At 40.7% G+C, this 18,972-nt stretch overlaps 1 protein-coding gene across 2 annotated transcripts in view; it reads left to right on the forward strand.

Annotated features, from left to right (window-relative positions):
* The window catches only part of LOC138977968 (sodium- and chloride-dependent neutral and basic amino acid transporter B(0+)-like), an 81,203-nt gene that overhangs the window by 31,031 nt on the left and 31,200 nt on the right, over window positions 1-18,972 (forward strand). The gene's annotated exons all lie outside the window — the stretch shown is intronic.

Below are 18,972 nucleotides of genomic sequence, written 5' to 3' on the forward strand. Positions count from 1 at the left end.
AGTACTCAATTTTTATCCAATCTTAACAGATATTTTTAAATATCTTATCACCCCCCCACTCCCGTCATCCTTCTGTTTTTAACCAGCTCCCGATTTTTTTAAAAAAAATTTAAATTTTTTTTTTAACTATCGTATAAACCAATAATAGGCAATTTAGACCTTAATTTAAGCCCCTTAATTTTCGTTCGTTCGGTGTTTTTTTTCTCCTATAACCCAGATCATGTTCTTAAAAGGCTAACATACATGCCTATATGACATGAATATATTTTGTCTGGTCGTAAGGAGTTTGAGATGAAAAGTGTTGTTTGACGCCAGCGCGGTAAAACTAGTATAGACATGTCCCTGAGTGTTACGATGACATCAGAGTTTAAACTGTTCTTTTTTCTAAATTATTGTGGTTATCATTCTTAATTAGCGGCCAATCCATCAGAGAAAAATGAAAAAAAAGAAGTCATTTTCTCATGTCTCAAGGGAAAACCAGTGCATTGCCTGTCTAAAATCACCTCCCGTTTGAGGAATTTTTGCAGCCAGCGCAGTTACTTACAAGATAATTAACGTCCTACAGGCATAGATTGTTGGCCTCGGACAGGACTGGGGTAATATGATAAAAAAAAATAGAGGAGGAAAAGAAAAGGGCAAGATCAAGCAAGCCCGACCGTGATAGGACCCAGGACCCACTCTCCATGAGTACGGGGGGGGGGGGGGGCGCAATAAGAGATATATGTTAAGGTCCTTGTAAGAGGAGTATTAATAATATTCCTTTATATACGTTGACTTCCTAAGGGAAGGACAATTAAAACATGGACTTTAATTCAATTATAGTTTCGTTAAAAAATGATAAAACTCGGGACCACCTGTTAAAAGGTTAAAAGTGACAACATTGTAAGAAAAAATATAAAGAACATGCGCAAACACGTAATACTGACCTATAGGGAAGTAAAATTGAGAGAAAACAGCTATCCTCTCGTTAATGTAATCATGTTTTTAATGTAGAGACCAAAAAGCAATGTACTCACGTTAAAATGACGAACACGGAACGAATAACAGCGACGCTTCGACCTAAGGGTCTTCTTCAGGCACAAAAACACAAAAATACACACACAAAAAAGAAGAAAGACGATAGAACAAATGAAGAGAAGAATAACTGACAAAACAACTGCACTGCACAAACCAACAAATGACAAAGACAGTCTTTGTCATTTGTTGGTTTGTGCAGTGCAGTTGTTTTGTCAGTTATTCTTCTCTTCATTTGTTCTATCGTCTTTCTTCTTCTTTTTTGTGTGTGTATTTTTGTGTTTTTGTGCCTGAAGAAGACCCTTAGGTCGAAACGTCGCTGTTATTCGTTCCGTGTTCGTCATTTTAACGTGAGTACATTGCTTTTTGGTCTCTTTATTGTTCCCTCTCACGTGCAGTCGCCATTGTTTAATACATGTTTTAATGTGTTTTGTATAATCCGGAAGCAGGAGTTTAAAACCTATATATATATTGAGGGAAAAGTCTGGGTTGTGGCACTCGATCACTAGGTGGGGCACTGCCCTTCTCCCTGTTACCCGAGTCCCAATCCTCGTGGTAAGGCGTCCGCCCCGTGATCGGGAGGTCGTGGGTTCGAACCCCGGCCGGGTCATACCTAAGACTTTAAAATTGGCAATCTAGTGGGCTGCTCCGCCTGGCGTCTGGCATTATGGGGTTAGTGCTAGGACTGGTTGGTCAGGTGTCAGAATAATGTGACTGGGTGAGACATGAAGCCTGTGCTGCGACTTCTGTCTTGTGTGTGGCGCACGTTATATGTCAAAAGCAGCACCGCCCTGATATGGCCCTTCGTGGTCGGCTGGGCGTTAAGCAAACAAACAAACAAACCCGAGTGCCAACAACAATAGGATGAGCATCAGAAGTGAAAATAAAGAGGGAATTTTTTTCTCTGCGCGCGCGCCAGCAAGCAGGATGTCTCAGAACTGAAGCGGTAATAGTATGATCTAATTACAGGCGATGGGTTTATGGGTCACGTGATTATATATATGAAGTCTTCTATCGCGCGCGTATCTCCAGACTCGGACTCAAGGCGCAGGGATCTATTTATGCCGTGTGAGATGGAATTTTTTACACAATACATCATGCATTCACATCGACCAGCAGATCGCAGCCATTTCGGCGCATATCCTACTTTTCACGGCCTATTATTCCAAGTCACACGGGTATTTTGGTGGACATTGTTTTATCTATGCCTATACAATTTTGCCAGGAAAGACCTTTTGTCAATCGTGGGATCTTTAACGTGCACACCCCAATGTAGTGTACACGAAGGGACCTCGGTTTTTCGTCTCATCCGAAAGACTAGCACTTGAACCCACCACCTAGGTTAGGAAAGGGGGGAGACAATTGCTAACGCCCTGACCCAGGGTCGAACTCGCAACCTCTCGCTTCCGAGCGCAAGTGCGTTACCACTCGGCCACCCAGTCCACGTGATGTGGGGGCGGAGCCAAACATTGGTTGATACTTACTGTGTTGACATTAGTTCATTGGCCCCGCCCCAACATCATATCACTTACTAATCCATGGGCTATCATTGGTTCATGTTTTTGGCGCTAAACTATCTGACAGGTAAAGAACTATTTTGATGTGACACGTTATTACTTGGTGCAAATACGCGCAGTGTTTAAAACCACTTGGCGGACAGAACTGTTCTCACAATTCGACACTTACTACATCCATAATAACCACACCGTTGATCAATCGCTGAGAAATGGCACAAATGACAGTTGGGGAAAACATTCAGAAGTTGGAATGATCTTACCGAACGGCTGGCAGACTTTTCCAGAAAGAACGATTTGGTGTACGTGGTCAAATACAGTCGTGCTGTTCAACTTGCGAACAAGAATTCAAAACAGCCTTTTCCAGACGAACTGAAGTATGCATACGCAAAACTTGTGTGCAAGTACTCAGGAAAAGGACGACTCACAGGCCGAGGTGCGAAGAGGAGCAATGGGTAAGCGGATTAATATTTAGTTGCTATACTTCTTATGCGTCCTTGTCACAGATAGTAACTCGTATGAATGTTTAATTTTAATATTTTTTTTTTATATTTTTTTTTAGGTTTACAATGTTTCAACATTCATTCCAGTATCGACTGACATTTTAACGAGTGCGGAAAGTCTGTCTGTCTGTCTGTCTGTCTGTCTGTCTGTCTGTCTGTCTGTCTGTCTGTCTGTCTGTCTCTCTCTCTCTCTCTCTCTCTCTCTCTCTCTCTCTCTCTCTCTCTCTCTCTCTCTCTGCGCGCACTTCTTCTTCTTCTTCTTTGTCGGACAGATTTTTCACACAAATGACCAGGAAACCAGATTACGTAAGCCGTGTCAGCTGTACCCTTTGTAAAAGTCAGCGTAGCTCGAGAACGGCATTGAAGTATTTTCGGTGTTCTTTACCTTGCCCAGGAAGCAGCGCACACTCGAGTCAAGGACGTCGTAAAATGGCCCTCGGTCAAGTTTTCACCGAGAACCATTTTATGATGTCCTTAACAATTATGTGTTAGTCGGCTTAGAATATGCGCGCAGGTTTCAAAGTTTTGATCCATTCGATTATCTCAACAGACATCCTTTGATTGTAAAGTTGAATGCGGGCACATGATTGTTGAAAATACTTAACTTGAAAGTTTCCCGCTGTGGTAGATTTTTATGGTGGTTGTCACACAGGCAGCGACGGCTTTTCTGGTCGGACCCAGTTGTGCGTTACCTCGCTTTTGCCTTTAATGACTGACTGACTGGCTGACTTTGGGGATTAACGTCCTCTTAGGTAACTAGGATCTATTTGGGAACATTTACTGTGATACTGTAAGAGGAGCAAGAAAAGAAAAGAAAAAAGATCTTTTTAAAAATAGGGGATGAGGGGGGGGGGGGGGTAGATGGGGGGAGGGATGAGACTATGGAACTAGTTTTTAGAAGTTATGCAATAAAACATTTAAACATTGTAGGCTCAGACCACTTCGCCGTATTTAATCTTAGACACCGTACGTTATTAGACGCGAAAGTGCAATACTTAATGATCCGCTCAAAGCACTGTTGAAGCAACAATTTGTCTTTTGGTCGCAGATAAGGACATACGCTATCAAAACATGTGAATATACGTCTCAAGCATGACTAAACGCCCCGAAGGGCTCCGTCTAGTAACTCTATTTTTGATATCGTTTTTTAAATGTCAGCAATTTGCAATGAGGTCACCCATCATAAAATAAGGTTATTAATTATTTCCATACGCCATCTAAGTGAAACGGAGGCATTTTGTATCGCTGATTTTATTTACAAACTGCTCTTGCAGCGGATTTGATCGGAACTAAATAAGTAAAGTGAAAATAGGTAAATAAATATATAGATGGATAAATCAGAAAACAAGATTGCAAAACATAAACACGTTCATAAAACATGTTAGTTTCCACTATTGCCGTAAACAAGTTCTCTGCAAAAACATTGAAAGTCAAATACTGTTTTCGCCTCTGTTTCTTCTTGTTGTTGATTTTTTACATTAATTTTAGTCAAGTCTTGTAGATTTTATCTTTGAAATATTTGCTTTGTGTTTCGTAACAGAATTAACTATGGTATTGTGTTGCTTAGTACTTGATGCATGAATTGGCGTCTCGCAGAATTAAACGCCGCTGAGGAAGGCCTGGCAACAGGTCGAAAAGTTGGGCTGCCACTTGAAATTCTTTGTTAGGCTTTTCTTTTCCTTGATTTTGTTGACATCTCTCTCTCTCTCTTTCTCTGTGTATGTGTGTGTGTGTGTCTCTCTCTCTCTCTTTCTCTCTCTCTTTCTCTTTCTCTCTCTCTCTCTCTTTCTCTCTCCCCCTCTCTCTCTCCCTTTCTCTGTCTTTCTCTCTCCCCCTCTCTCTCTGTCTTTCTCTCTCTCTCTTTTCTCTCTCTCTCTTTTATCTCTCTCTCTCTCTTTCTCTCTCTCTCTCTCTCTCTCTTTCCCTGCCTCACAAACACAAATACACACGCACTAACACACACAAAGCAGCAGGCTGGGATGCGGCAAATTGGGTAAGGCAGACTGGGATACGGCAAGTTGGGAGAGGCAGGATGTGATGCCGCCAACGCATCTAGCAGTGCAAATTCTACAGGGGGGGGGGGGGGGGGGGGCGTTCTTTTAAATCAAGTTTTGCCCAGTTTTGATTTTGCCGGTTTTGGTAATCCTACATTCCTCCGTGCGACAGCGGACTAAATGCGCATTTAAAACTATTTAGATGTTTTGCTTAAATTTTGACTTGGAGCGAAATAAATTAAAACATCTTGTTCGTTGTGCTTTTGTTTTAAATTAAAGAGTATTCCATTTCTAAATTAAATATCACTTGCCTGTTAGCTCTTTATTGTTGTTGCAATAGTTGTATATACTTGGAAGAAAAAAAAGGCATACAACGAGACAGTTATGGTAGCCAAAGAAGCAAATATGAATAAGAGACCTTCCTCCGTTTTTACGTTTTACTGACAGATGACTCAATTCGTCATCAATGACTTGTTATTGGCGCCACAAAGCCAAGAACTCACCCTTTTTCCTCCGGCGAGTATGACTCCAGGGCGTAACTCCACACACTCAGATTTGTTCAAGTGGTCTGTATTCCCAATGGGTAGGGAGGGGGGGGGCATGAAACCTGCTTAAGTGTGCCAGGTAACGTGTCACTATTTCAAGAAAACAAAACACCACAAAAGCTTCTTGTGTGATTAAAGAATTACTCAAGCGAGCGATAAGTGTGTGATCACATCCGTTCTGTACCCCAGGACAGCTTTAGAGAACGCGTCATACTCATTCAGCTATTTCCTTGTTCATGATCGAAAAGAATGGAAAGCTCCAAAACAAAAACAATCTTTGGAACTTTAAGCAAAGGGTTCTCTGAAGTTTCAACAATCATTTCAAGATATTGCCTTGACCGGGGAAAGATAACATAGATGGGTAAAAGCCGGCAAATATTTCATGAACTGATACACGTAAAATTGACGGGTGTAAGCCAGCAAATATTGTATGGACTATAAAAGCCTAAAACGGAAGAACAGTGTTCTTGTTACGGCGATGACCTTAAAGGTTATCTCACAGAATGTTGTTTGAAACCCAACAGAAACAAATAAAAACAAAAACAAAAAGGTCAGACATTTAACGTAAGAGTTTAGAATAGGATGCTTCGAAAAACTTATTGAATTAGTTATACATGTATACATCTGTTGAAGGCTTCTCGGTACCTAAATATAAAAGAAGGCGAACATTCAAAGAACTATTGAGGTAGGGGTCCAAATCAAAAGTAACGAAATTGCCCTACTTTTGTTCTTAACCAATATGCATTCAACATTTAATATACATGCCAAGCGTTTCAAGGGTGCTGCCAATTGTTTCTTTCAGCATTTGTTGAACATTTATTAACACTGTTTCTACAAGTAGACCCAAATTGATTTAGTCTTAAATTCCAACACAACGGGTTTTTTCTATACTGCATTTTACGTTTGACAAGAAACCTGATTTAGACCACCCAGATACGGTATTTGCAAAATATGTATCTCTTTTATATCATTTTTCAAAATTGTTGTTTATGAAATCGAAAATCACATCGAAAAATGTCACTATTCGATGTTCCCTCACTAATCTGGGTGTGAAGGGTTTTCTTGAAGCAGACACCGGGGCTTGCTAAACGATTGCCGCTTAAGCGGAGGGGAGTCAAGCGTGATTAAGTGCCTGGCCTGCCAATTGACACCTACCGGCGAAAACACACAATAGGCCACAAGGAAGTTTTCTTTTGTCGGAGAACAAGGAAGAGGCATGCTGGCTGTCTCTGGATCATAATTATGTAGACTATCTTTGAATATGTCCGAGTTTGTTTATGTTTGAGAAGGAGTACGCACAAGACAGACAGACAAGCAAATAACATATAGACACTAAACAATCTAAGTTGTAAATGGATTTATGCTGATCTGTATGTGAGCAGCACACGTCTTCAGATGTCTATAAAAAGATGTATGAGCAACTGCAGAACTAAAACATGCAGAATATTATGAAGCATCGATTGGAGATAACTATTGCGAGCATGACCAAAATGTGAAATCATGTTTTTGACAGTTTTGAACTGCCAAAATGAAGTGAGGAAATGGAGTTTATCTTTTAAGCATTGCAAGGGGTTCTAGAACTGTCCGAGGGGGTATTGGGAGATAAGTGTTACCATACATGGTGTACCTCGATCAACATTAGACATTCAGTGACTTTAAAACAGCCCTTACAGGCATGATCAGCGCGTTTTCCATGGATGATTGCGTTCATGTCTTTGATGAATTTGTCTCAACATTGCGCGTGTGTAACTTCACAACGAAGGGGTTAATTTGTCCCAGTACTTTAAGTTTAAGAAATAATTGTTATGGTCATATTTGTTGTGCAAAAACTTCAGTTCGACCATTTTACACAGTTTTGAATGTTTATTTATTTATTTATTTATTTATTTATTTATTTATTTATTTATTAAGGAGATTTCTATAGCGCATAACGAAAAGCACTATGCGCTTTACAATATCACTAAGTATAAGCACACGCAAACATACTCTGATTAAATAGAACTTAGTTTAGCAAGACATACTAAGAACACTAAACATTTGAGTTCATACAAAAATTGAGAACTAAATTAAATACTGGACAAGCGATTTAAATAAGCTTAAGGCCTACACCAAGTGCAATGGGCTAATTCAAATACAAAAGTTTAGTTAACTATAAAAGGCAGTGCATAAAACTCCATAATCCTAAGAGGGTCAAACAAATAAGAAACATAAGACTAGATAGTGTCTGTAAAAGAAGCCGACATTTACCCTTTTCTCCAACATTTGTTCCAAAACACACCTCCGAATGATTGTCGATGACTCGAAAGCTTTCCTATCTTGTGATTGCCTTGAGCCTAGCTACAACTGCTTTGTGTTTAATAACTATCATCATGTATTGAACCCCGTGCTCTTTCTTTGGCGGAGGTGGGAGGGGGGGGGGGGGTTAGATATTTTGCTGGTAGTATTTTTTTCGACCGAGTTATCTATATTCGTTGGGCAGTTTTCTTTGTCGGACAGATTTTTCACACAAATGACCAGGAAACCAGATTACGTAAGCCGTGTCAGTTGTACCCTTTGTAAAAGTCAACGTAGCTCGAGAACGGCATTGAAGTATTGGTGTTCTTTACCTTGCCCAAGAAGCAGCGCATATGAGAATACGTCACACACTCGAGTCAAGGACGTCGTAAAATGGCCCTCGGTCAAGTTTTCACCGAGAACCATTTTATGATGTCCTTAACAATTATGTGTTAGTCGGCTTAGAATATGCGCGCAGGTTTCAAAGTTTTGATCCATTCGATTATCTCAACAGACATCCTTTGATTGTAAAGTTGAATGCGGGCACAGTCATGATGGTTGAAAATACTTAACTTGAAAGTTTCCCGCTGTGGTAGATTTTTATGGTGGTTGTCACACAGGCAGCGACGGCTTTTCTGGTCGGACCCAGTTGTGCGTTACCTCGCTTTTGCCTTTAATGACTGACTGACTGGCTGACTTTGGGGATTAACGTCCTCTGAGGTAACTAGGATCTATTTGGGAACGTTTACCGTGATACTGTAAGAGGAGCAAGAAAAGAAAAGAAAAAAGATTTAAAACAAAATAGGGGATGAGGGGGGGGGGGGGGGGGGGGTAGATGGGGGGAGGGATGAGACCATGGAACTAGTTTTTAGAAGTTATGCAATCAAACATTTCAATCAATCAATGAGTCTTATATCGCGCATATTCCGTGGGTACAGTTCTAGGCGCTCTGCAGTGATGCCGTGTGAGATGAAATTTTATACGGCCAGTAGATTGCAGCCATTTCGGCGCATATTTACCTTTCACGGCCTATTATTCCAAGTCACACGGGTATAGGTAGACAATTATTAACTGTGCCTAAGCAATGTTGCCAGGAAAGACCCTTTTGTCAATCGTGGGATCTTTAACGTGCACAACCAATGTAGTGTACACATTTAAACATTGTAGGCTCAGACCACTTCGCCGTATTTAATTTTAGACACCGTACGTTATTAGACGCGAAAGTGCAAGACTTAATGATCCGCTCAAAGCACTGTTGAAGCAACAATTTGTCTTTTGGTCGCAGATAAGGACATACTCTATCAAAACATGTGAATATATGTCTCAAGCATGACTAAACGCCCCGAAGGGCTCCGTCTAGTAACTCTATTTTTGATATCGTTTTTTAAATTTCAGCAATTTGCAATGAGGTCACCCATCATAAAATAAGGTTATTAATTATTTCCATACGCCATCTAAGTGAAACGGAGGCATTTTGTATCGCTGATTTTATTTACAAACTGCTCTTGCAGCGGATCATTTGATCGGAACTAAATAAGTAAAGTGAAAATAGGTAAATAAATATATAGATGGATAAATCAGAAAACAAGATTGCAAAACATAAACACGTTCATAAAACATGTTAGTTTCCACTATTGCCGTAAACAAGTTCTCTGCAAAAACATTGAAAGTCAAATACTGTTTTCGCCTCTGTTTCTTCTTGTTGATTTTTTACATTAATTTTAGTCAAGTCTTGTAGATTTTATCTTTGAAATATTTGCTTTGTGTTTCGTAACAGAATTAACTATGGTATTGTGTTGCTTAGTACTTGATGCATGAATTGGCGTCTCGCAGAATTAAACGCCGCTGAGGAAGGCCTGGCAACAGGTCGAAAAGTTGGGCTGCCACTTGAAATTCTTTGTTAGGCTTTTCTTTTCCTTGATTTTGTTGACATCTCTCTCTCTCTCTCTTTCTCTGTGTATGTGTGTGTGTGTCTCTCTCTCTCTCTTTCTCTCTCTCTCCCCCTTTCTCTCTCTCCCCCCCCTCTCTCTCTCTCTCTCTCTCTCTCCCCCTCTCTCTCTCTCTATTTTCTCTCTCTCTCTTTCTCTCTCTCTCAGTCACTCTCTCTCTCTCTCAGTCACTCTCTCTCTCTCTCTCTCTCTCTCTCTCTTTCCCTGCCTCACAAACACAAATACACACGCACTAACACACACAAAGCAGCAGGCTGGGATGCGGCAAATTGGGTAAGGCAGACTGGGATACGGCAAGTTGGGAGAGGCAGGATGGGATGCCGCCAACGCATCTAGGAGTGCAAATTCTACAGGGGGGGGGGGGGGGGGGGCGTTCTTTTAAATCAAGTTTTGCCCAGTTTTGATTTTGCCGGTTTTGGTAATCCTACATTCCTCCGTGCGACAGCGGACTAAATGCGCATTTAAAACTAGATGTTTTGCTTAAATTTTGACTTGGAGCGAAATAAATTAAAACATCTTGTTCGTTGTGCTTTTGTTTTAAATTAAAGCGTATTCCATTTCTAAATTAAATATCACTTGCCTGTTAACTCTTTATTGTTGTTGCAATAGTTGTATATACTTGGAAGAAAAAAAAGGCATACAACGAGACAGTTATGGTAGCCTGATTTAGACCACCCAGATACGGTATTTGCAAAATATTTATCTCTTTTATATTATTTTTCAAAATTGTTGTTTATGAAATCGAAAAATCACATCGAAAAATGTCACTATTCGATGTTCCCTCACTCAATCTGGGTGTGAAGGGCTTTCTTGAAGCAGACACCGGCGCTTGCTAAACGATTGCCGCTTAAGCGGAGGGGAGTCAAGCGTGATTAAGTGCCTGGCCTGCCAATTGACACCTACCGGCGAAAACACATAATAGGCCACAGTTTCTCTATTTTTCACATAACGTTTCACTCTTAAAGTTTTTAACAAAAGGTGGTCCTTAGTTTTAACATCTTTTTTGAAATAATATATGAATTAAAGATTATGCTTTTAATGGACACATTTTTCACACACATGACCAGGAAACCGGATTACGTAAGCCGTGTCAGCTGCAACCTTTGTAAAAGTCAACGTAACTCGAGAACGGCATTGAAGTACTTTCGGTGTTCTTTACATTGTCCAAGAAGCAATGCACATGAGTATACTTGACACACTCGGGTTGTGCTTGGTTTGGCCATAAACACTATCTAGTCAAGGACGTCGTAAAATGGCCCTCGGTCAAGTTTTCACCGAGAACCATTTTATGATGTCCTTGACTATTATGTGTTAGTCGGCTTAGAATGTGCGCGCAGGTTTGAAAGTTTTGAACCATTCGATTATCTCAACAGACATCCTTTGATGTAGTGGAGTAGTGGTAGGTGTCACGAAATGGGATATAAGTCTGTGATAAAGGTGATGTTTATTATTATGAAAATGTTCGTGCCACCCACGCGCTTTTTCACGCTAGAAGCCAACAAAAAAGTTTATTTCATGTTGATTAATCACATTACTTATGAAAGTCTTATGTTTTCTCGTGCGCACGTGTGCGTGTGTGTGTGTGGGAAAATATTAAACAGCTGTGCTTTCATGTTACCATTCAGAGAGTGCTTTGATCATAATTAAGCTTTAAGCCCGCGTGAGAAACAGACGATACTTCTGCACGTATGGTTTGATATCTGCCGGGAACATTTTTTATGACTTGTATAATTTGACTGATTAGGCAAAGGGATTACACGAAACCGACTCAAGCCTTGTTGAATGTCAAAGAATTCAAGCATGCCGAAGTGTCTGTACGGGCCTGAGGAAAAGCACCTTCGGTAACCGTTTCATGTCCAATCCTAAAACGTGTATGGGAATACTTTAAGCATAACATTCGGGTGGTTTTTTTCCGAATAGAAAATATATAATACATCCATGCGATTGTATGGAATAACTCTGTTAAGTGTTTTTGTTATTGTTGCCAGAACAGCATGATCATATTCTGTAAGATAAAATCGGTTATTGTCAGTTTGTTTGTTTCCTTTTGTACACAGCGAAAACAAAATCGAATAGAAATTATACATCCATGCATTTTTCATGGAATAACTCCCTGAAGTGGTGTTGTTGTTGTTGTTGTTGTTGTTGTTGTTGTTGTTGTTGTTGTTGCGAGAACAGCTTGATAATATTCTGTGAGATAAAATCGGTTTTTGTTAGTTTGTTTTATTTTGTACAATAAAGATATTAAACATTTTTCGCCAAGATTTCATGGTCTCGCCTAGGGGACAATGGCCGCAAGCATAAACGTTGTTTTGACCACGAGTTGAATGTATGTAAATTTCTATTTGTGTCCCCAGAATAAGATTCTATTTGGGACATGAGGTGGTTGTACGCTAAGAAAAAGCTGGGTGTGTGGGGGTGGGGCCGGGAGGATGACGGGAGTGGGGCTGTACAAGTTAAAAGTTGCGTTGATAAAAGTTATAAGCGTTTGGTATTGGGCGTTGAGAATCATCCAATACAATTGACACTGGACATTTGAAGACGCAACAGTGGTCGACACGGGGAGCATCATAAACACCGCCCAATTGGATTGCATGACTTGACCGTCCTGCAGTGATGTCGTTCTCGTCGGCTATTGGTCAGTGGATTTTGAGAGCGCACGTGCCGGACAATTAAGGTGTTCATATGATTGGTCAATACACTGACACGGTTCTCACCCCTTTGAGAGGTCGTGGCCTACATAAAGTTAGTTCGTTTCGCAAATTAGCAAAAGTCCTCAAAAAAGTCGATAGTCACAGAGACTTTGTGTTCATAACAACCCAAAAACCAGAAGAAAAAGACCTGAGAGGCTACCTGGAGCTCTGCCTCACCTCTATGGTGACTGCTAGGCAGAAGCAGAGCCCCGAGGCTCTCATCAACTTATTAACGGATACCTACTGTTTTGTGACAAAAAATAAAGTGTCCGTCCCTAAACCAGACACCTATCTCATGGCCCTCAGCGCTCTCGCGGGGAGCAGAGATCTGTCGTCTGAGGAAATTCTCACAATTAAAAAATCACTGTAAGTCCCTTGTAATTCTGGACTCCCTAAATGGGGGGCAAAATAAAATAAAGCCAGCATAAATATATGATCGTCATTTGTCAACGGTATTAACTTAAACAAAGGGGACACACAGCTCGCAGGGAGGGAAGGGCAGTGCCCCACCTCGCGGGCGTGTGCGTGTTTTTTTTTTTTTTTTTTTCCTGATGGTTTTAAACTCCTGTTTTCGGATTACACAATAAACATAAAAACATGATTATATAAACGAGAGGATAGCTGTTTCCTCTCTCAGTTAATACTGCTAATGTGACGTCGCCTCCCCTGCGACTATTGTAGTGGCGGGGAGGTCGACGGACAACGCAGATAGATATTTTTATCCTATTTAAAATTAACAAATGCCGCATAGCAACTCATGCGTGCGTCAATGAAATGATGTATCCAAATGTTACTACCCTATAGAAGATCAGTATTACGTTTTGCGCATGTTCTTTATATTTTTCTCACAATGTTGTCACTTTTAAACCTTCTAACAGGTGGTCCTGAGTTTTATCTTTTTCTTAACGAAACTAAAATTGAATTAAAAATCCATGTTTTTAATGGTCCTTCCCCTAGGAAGTCAACGCATATAAAGGAAAAATTATCCCCGAGTATATTTCTCATTGCCCCACCCCCCTCCCTTATTCATGGTGAGCGGGGCCGGGGTCCTATCACGGTCGGGATTGCTTGGTCTTGCCCTTTTCTTTCCCTCCTTTTCTTCTTTTAGCGTATCATCAACTCATGTCCCTAAAAGGAAAATTTCCTGTGAGGACGTAAAGGACCCCCTTTTTTTTTTACAAATTAGCAATTGTCCGGTCAGACATCATATGGTGCGGGTGTTAAATCTGTCAGTTTGCAAGAGAGATAATTCGAGTTTGTGAGACTTGTTGCATACAGTGGTAAATACCTGATTTTGATGACTTTGGTGATCTTTCTCAGACGGGAGGAATAGCAGAAAGGCAAGAAAATAAAAGTGAGTGATTTTGATTCTATTGATTGTGCCTTGATTAGGTTAGATTGAATAGATTAGATTGTGCAAGCAGGATTCCACCATGGAATACATTTAATTTATATGAGGGTTAACGTTGTCTGCACCATCTCAGAAAAACTATCATATTTTCGACCTAAATCTGTGGATCTAAAAACATCATCAAGTCGGTTATAATGTAGTATATAACAGCCTAAAGCATGTCACATTTATAGAACAAACAAAAAAATAATAATTTCGCTAGTATCGTGTACACTACATTGGGGTGTGCACGTTAAAGATCCCACGATTGACAAAAGGGTCTTTCCTGGCAAAATTGTATAGGCATATATAAAAATGTCCACCAAAATACCCGTGTGACTAGGAATAATAGGCCGTGAAAAGTAGGATATGCGCCGAAATGGCTGCGATCTGCTGGCCGATGTGAATGCGTGATGTATTGTGTAAAAAAACAAATCCATCTCACACGGAATAAATAAATCCCTGCGCCTTGAATATGTGCGCGATATAAATTGCATGCATAAAATAAAAAATGAAAAAGATAAAAAAATGATAAATAAATCCCTGCGCTTAGAACTGTACCCACGGAATACGCGCGATATAAGCCTCATATTGATTGATTGATTGATTGATAGTATTTTGCGTGTGATATTTTCCGAGTGTGATAAAACAAGTTAGAATGACAATAAATCGGAAAGACTTAGTTAGGGTTAGGGTGGGTGGCCGAGTGGTAACGCACTTGCGCTCGGAAGCGAGAGGTTGCGAGTTCGACCCTGGGTCAGGGCGTTAGCAATTTTCTCCCCCCTTTCCTAACCTAGGCGGTGGTGGGTTCAAGTGCTAGTCTTTCGGATGAGACGAAAAACCGAGGTCCCTTCGTGTACACTACATTGGGGTGTGCACGTTAAAGATCCTACGATTGACAAAAGGGTCTTTCCTGGCAAAATTGTATAGGCATATATAAAAATGTCCACCAAAATACCCGTGTGACTTGGAATAATAGGCCGTGAAAAGTATGATATGCGCCGAAATGGCTGCAATCTGCTGGCCGATGTGAATGCGTGATGTGTTGTGTAAAAAAATTCCATCTCACACGGCATAAATAAATCCCTGCGCCTTGAATATGTGCGCGATATAAATTGCATAAAATAAAAATAAAATAAAAAATAAATAAATCCCTGCGCTTAGAACTGTACCCACGGAATACGCGCGATATGAGCCTCATATTGATTGATTGATTGAAAGACTTAGTTATCGTACAGTAACAACATGTCATTTAATTACTTGATTTTGGGATAGTTTCGGAGCAGTTTTGAAAAAATTATTGCATGGGTTCAGTCTCGTTTTCACGTCCAAATCGTCAGAAAACTTTCCAAAATGTAAGACAAATTCTGCAGAGCAGCTGAGCTGCTCTTCACACAACTTTTCTGTCGGTGTCTGTGTGTCTGTTTATCTTTCTCTCTATGTCTCTGTTTCTCTGTCTCTCTCTTTCTCTGGCTCTCTCTCTCTCTTTGTCTGTCTGTCTGTTTGTTTCTTTTTTGTCTCTCTTTTTGTCTGTCTGTCTGTCTGTCTGTAAAGCTGTCATAACTGTTCCTTTTATTTCTATCTCTTTCCTTGTTTTTGATTAGAATTTTGACTGTCTGCGGGATGAAAAAAGAGCATTTTAGCATTTCTTATTCTGTTAGTGTTAAGATAAAGATCAATTCAATTCAATTTAATTCAATTCAATTCAATACAATTCTCTCTCCCTCATTCTCATTCTCATAAATCAGACTCAGTGTTTGTGTTATACTGCCTTGCTCTGCTGAGTGTGTGTGTCATACCGCTTTGCTCTGCTGAGTGTGTGTGTTTGTGTTAATTACGGTCTGTCTGTATATTCTTTTGTCTGTCCGTCTGTCACTCAAGGGTAAACCGGCACGGTTAGCCTAGTGGTAAGGCGTCCGCCCCGTGATCGGGAGGTCGTGGGTTCGAACCTCGGCCGGTGTCACGATTTCATCTTTCGCCTGTGTACATATTTCCCCCTCGATATTTACTCGAGACTGAAATGTTGTTTCCTGGTAAAATTAAGAAGGGAAATTATTTATGGACGAAAAGCATGTCAGTTTCTTGCATGTGAAGAAAATTGGTTGTGAAATTAAATAGATTTCACTCCCAAAATCGAATTCTTCGAAAACGTGTACCGAGTGGTTACGTCCCTTGAGTAAGAAGGGAAACATTTTAGGATGAATCAAATTTCTAAGTTAAATAAAATAATTGGTTGGACAAATTTGGCCCCATGAATGTAAGGTACACACGGTCGCTCATCAGTACTATCGAAGGGTGTTTTTTTTTGTTCAGTGTAGAGTTTATATACTAGATCAACGAGGCCGAAAATCGAAATATCAACACGGCGAAAGATAAAAACGTCACACCGGGTCATACCTAAGACTTTAAAATTGGCAATCTAGTGGCTGATCCACATCCCATTTTGGTGCAACCCCATTTTTGCCGCCGTCCCATTTTTTGCCCCATCCCATTTTCGCGACATTTCACAAGCCAAGCGTCATTTTATAAAATTTATAATTTTGAATCATTAATGAGATAAGGATGATTATAATGATGATGCTATGGATTTCCAATTTGGATTGAGACTACGTGACAGGGCATTTTACTAACATGTCATAACAAAAGCGCGACATCCCATTTTGACACCATATCCCATTTGGCCGCCATGCCGTTTCACCGTATTCCATTTATTTTCCATCCCATTGTCGCGACATTTCACAAGCCAAGCGTCATTTTACTACCGTGTCATAACAATAGCGCGTCATCCCATTTTGACACCATCCCATTTGGCCGCCATCACATTTTTTATTTATTCTTCTTGCCAAGCCTCACTATACTACTATACTGCGTTATTCAACTAGGAAGACATTCCGTTTACGCCAAATTCCATTTTTGCCACAATCCAAAATGTCGCGAAATAGAGATGGCGGCAAAATGGGATGACGGCAAAACGGCATGGCGACAAAATGGAATGTGGCGCTAGTGGTTTGACACGGTGGTAAAATGACACATGACCTATGAAATGTCGCAAAAATGGGATGGGGGCAAAATGGGATAACGGCCAAACGGGATTGCGCCAAAATGGGATGTGGAGCTAATGGTACATGATATGGTGGTAAAATGACACTTGGCCTGAGAAATGTCGCCAAAATGGGATGGGGGCGAATTGGGATAACGGCGAAACAGGACTAATAGATCCCTTGACTTGGGGTAGTGCGACTCTGTCACTGCTAGCTTTCCACTCGGAGGAAGCGACCGGAATTTCCCAACGATGGGACATCCTAGTAATGAATTTTTTTTTTTTTAATTCTTAAAATTAACAGAGTCGCGCTACCCCAAAAGTCAAGGAATTTCGTGTTTGTCCCTTGACTTTGGAGATGACAAGAAAATATCGGGCGCAAAAACGTGATTTGTAAAATTTTTCACAACATATGTCGCCTCGCGCCATGTATGTGATGAAACCATTCATATAGCTCTGCGGGAGCTCTGCACTTTTGGACGTCCCCATTTCACTGCTGTACAGCAAACATCGTCCCCAAATACCTGTTTGTTTCTAAAAAAATCACGCTGGAGGTTGCATTTTATGTAATAACCTCCTGAAATGAGTTTTGACACTTTAGAATGGCATGTAAAATGACACATGGCCTATGAAATGTCGCAAAAATGGGATGGGGGCAAAATGGGATAACGGCCAAACGGGATTGCGCCAAAATGGGACGTGGATCTCATGGTACATGAAATGGTGGTAAAATGACACTTGGCCTGTAAAATGTCGCAAAAATGGGATGGGGGCGACATGGGCTAACGGCGAAACGGGATTGCGCCAAAATGGGATGTGGAGCTAATGGTACATGATATGATGGTAAAATGACACTTGGCCTGAGAAATGTCGCCAAAATGGGATGGGGGCGAATTGGGATAACGGCGAAACAGGACTAATAGATCCCTTGACTTGGGGTAGTGCGACTCTGTCACTGCTAGCTTTCCACTCGGAGGAAGCGACCGGAATTTCCCAACGATGGGACATCCTAGTAATGAATTTTTTTTTTTTTTTAATTCTTAAAATTAACAGATAGCTCTGCGGGAGCTCTGCACTTTTGGACGTCCCCATTTCACTGCTGTACAGCAAACATCGTCCCCAAATACCTGTTTGTTTCTAAAAAATCACGCTGGAGGTTGCATTTTATGTAATAACCTCCTGAAATGAGTTTTGACACTTTAGAATGGCATTTAACGCTCATTGAAGTTTTAACAAACTTTCTAACACCTAAAACATTCATAGCACCGATAACGTAATTGTAGCTCTGCACTTTGTGTACACATACGTCCCCATTTCACTGCTGTACAGCAAACATCGTCCCCAAATGCCTGTTTTTCTAAAAATCACGCTGGAGGTTGCATTTTATGTAATAACCTCCTGAAATGAGTTTTCACACTTTAAAATGGCATTTAACGCTCATTAAAGTTTTAAGAAACTTTCTAACACGTAAAACAAAAGAGACCCCAAATGCCTGTGTTTTGAGCAAGATGACATTTTGATACACAGCCGACCCCAAATGACTGTAAAACCACCTATGTGTGTGTGTGTGTGTGTATGGTTGTGTGTGTATGTGTGTGTGTGTGTGTGGGTGTGTGTGTGTGTATGTGCGTGTGTGTGTCTGTTTGCCCTGGACTGACTGTTTTGACGTGAGTTTTTTTCTGGCTGGCTGGCTGGCTGGCTGGGTAGCTGGCTGGCTGGCTGGCTGGCTGGCTGGCTGGCTGGCTGGGGAGCTGGCTGGCTGGCTGACTATATGTATGTCTAGTGCTGAAGATGATGTCCAGTAAGTCTTTAATGTTAATTAAACAGATAACAAACACCAAGCGCAAAATAAGTAATGGAACTGATGTTTTTGCGAGAATACAAGCTCTCTAAACAAGTCTGTGTCGATTCGTGACACTGTGTGCAGTACTGGAAGAACTGTATCTAAACAAGTCTGTGTCGATTTGTGACACTGTGTGCAGTACTTGGTGAACTGTATCTAAACAAGTCTGTGTCGATTCGTGACACTGTGTGCAGTACTTCATGAACTGTATCT

The sequence above is a fragment of the Littorina saxatilis genome, linkage group LG10 (genome assembly GCF_037325665.1).
Source record: "Littorina saxatilis isolate snail1 linkage group LG10, US_GU_Lsax_2.0, whole genome shotgun sequence".
Classification (NCBI taxonomy): Eukaryota; Metazoa; Mollusca; class Gastropoda; order Littorinimorpha; family Littorinidae; genus Littorina; species Littorina saxatilis.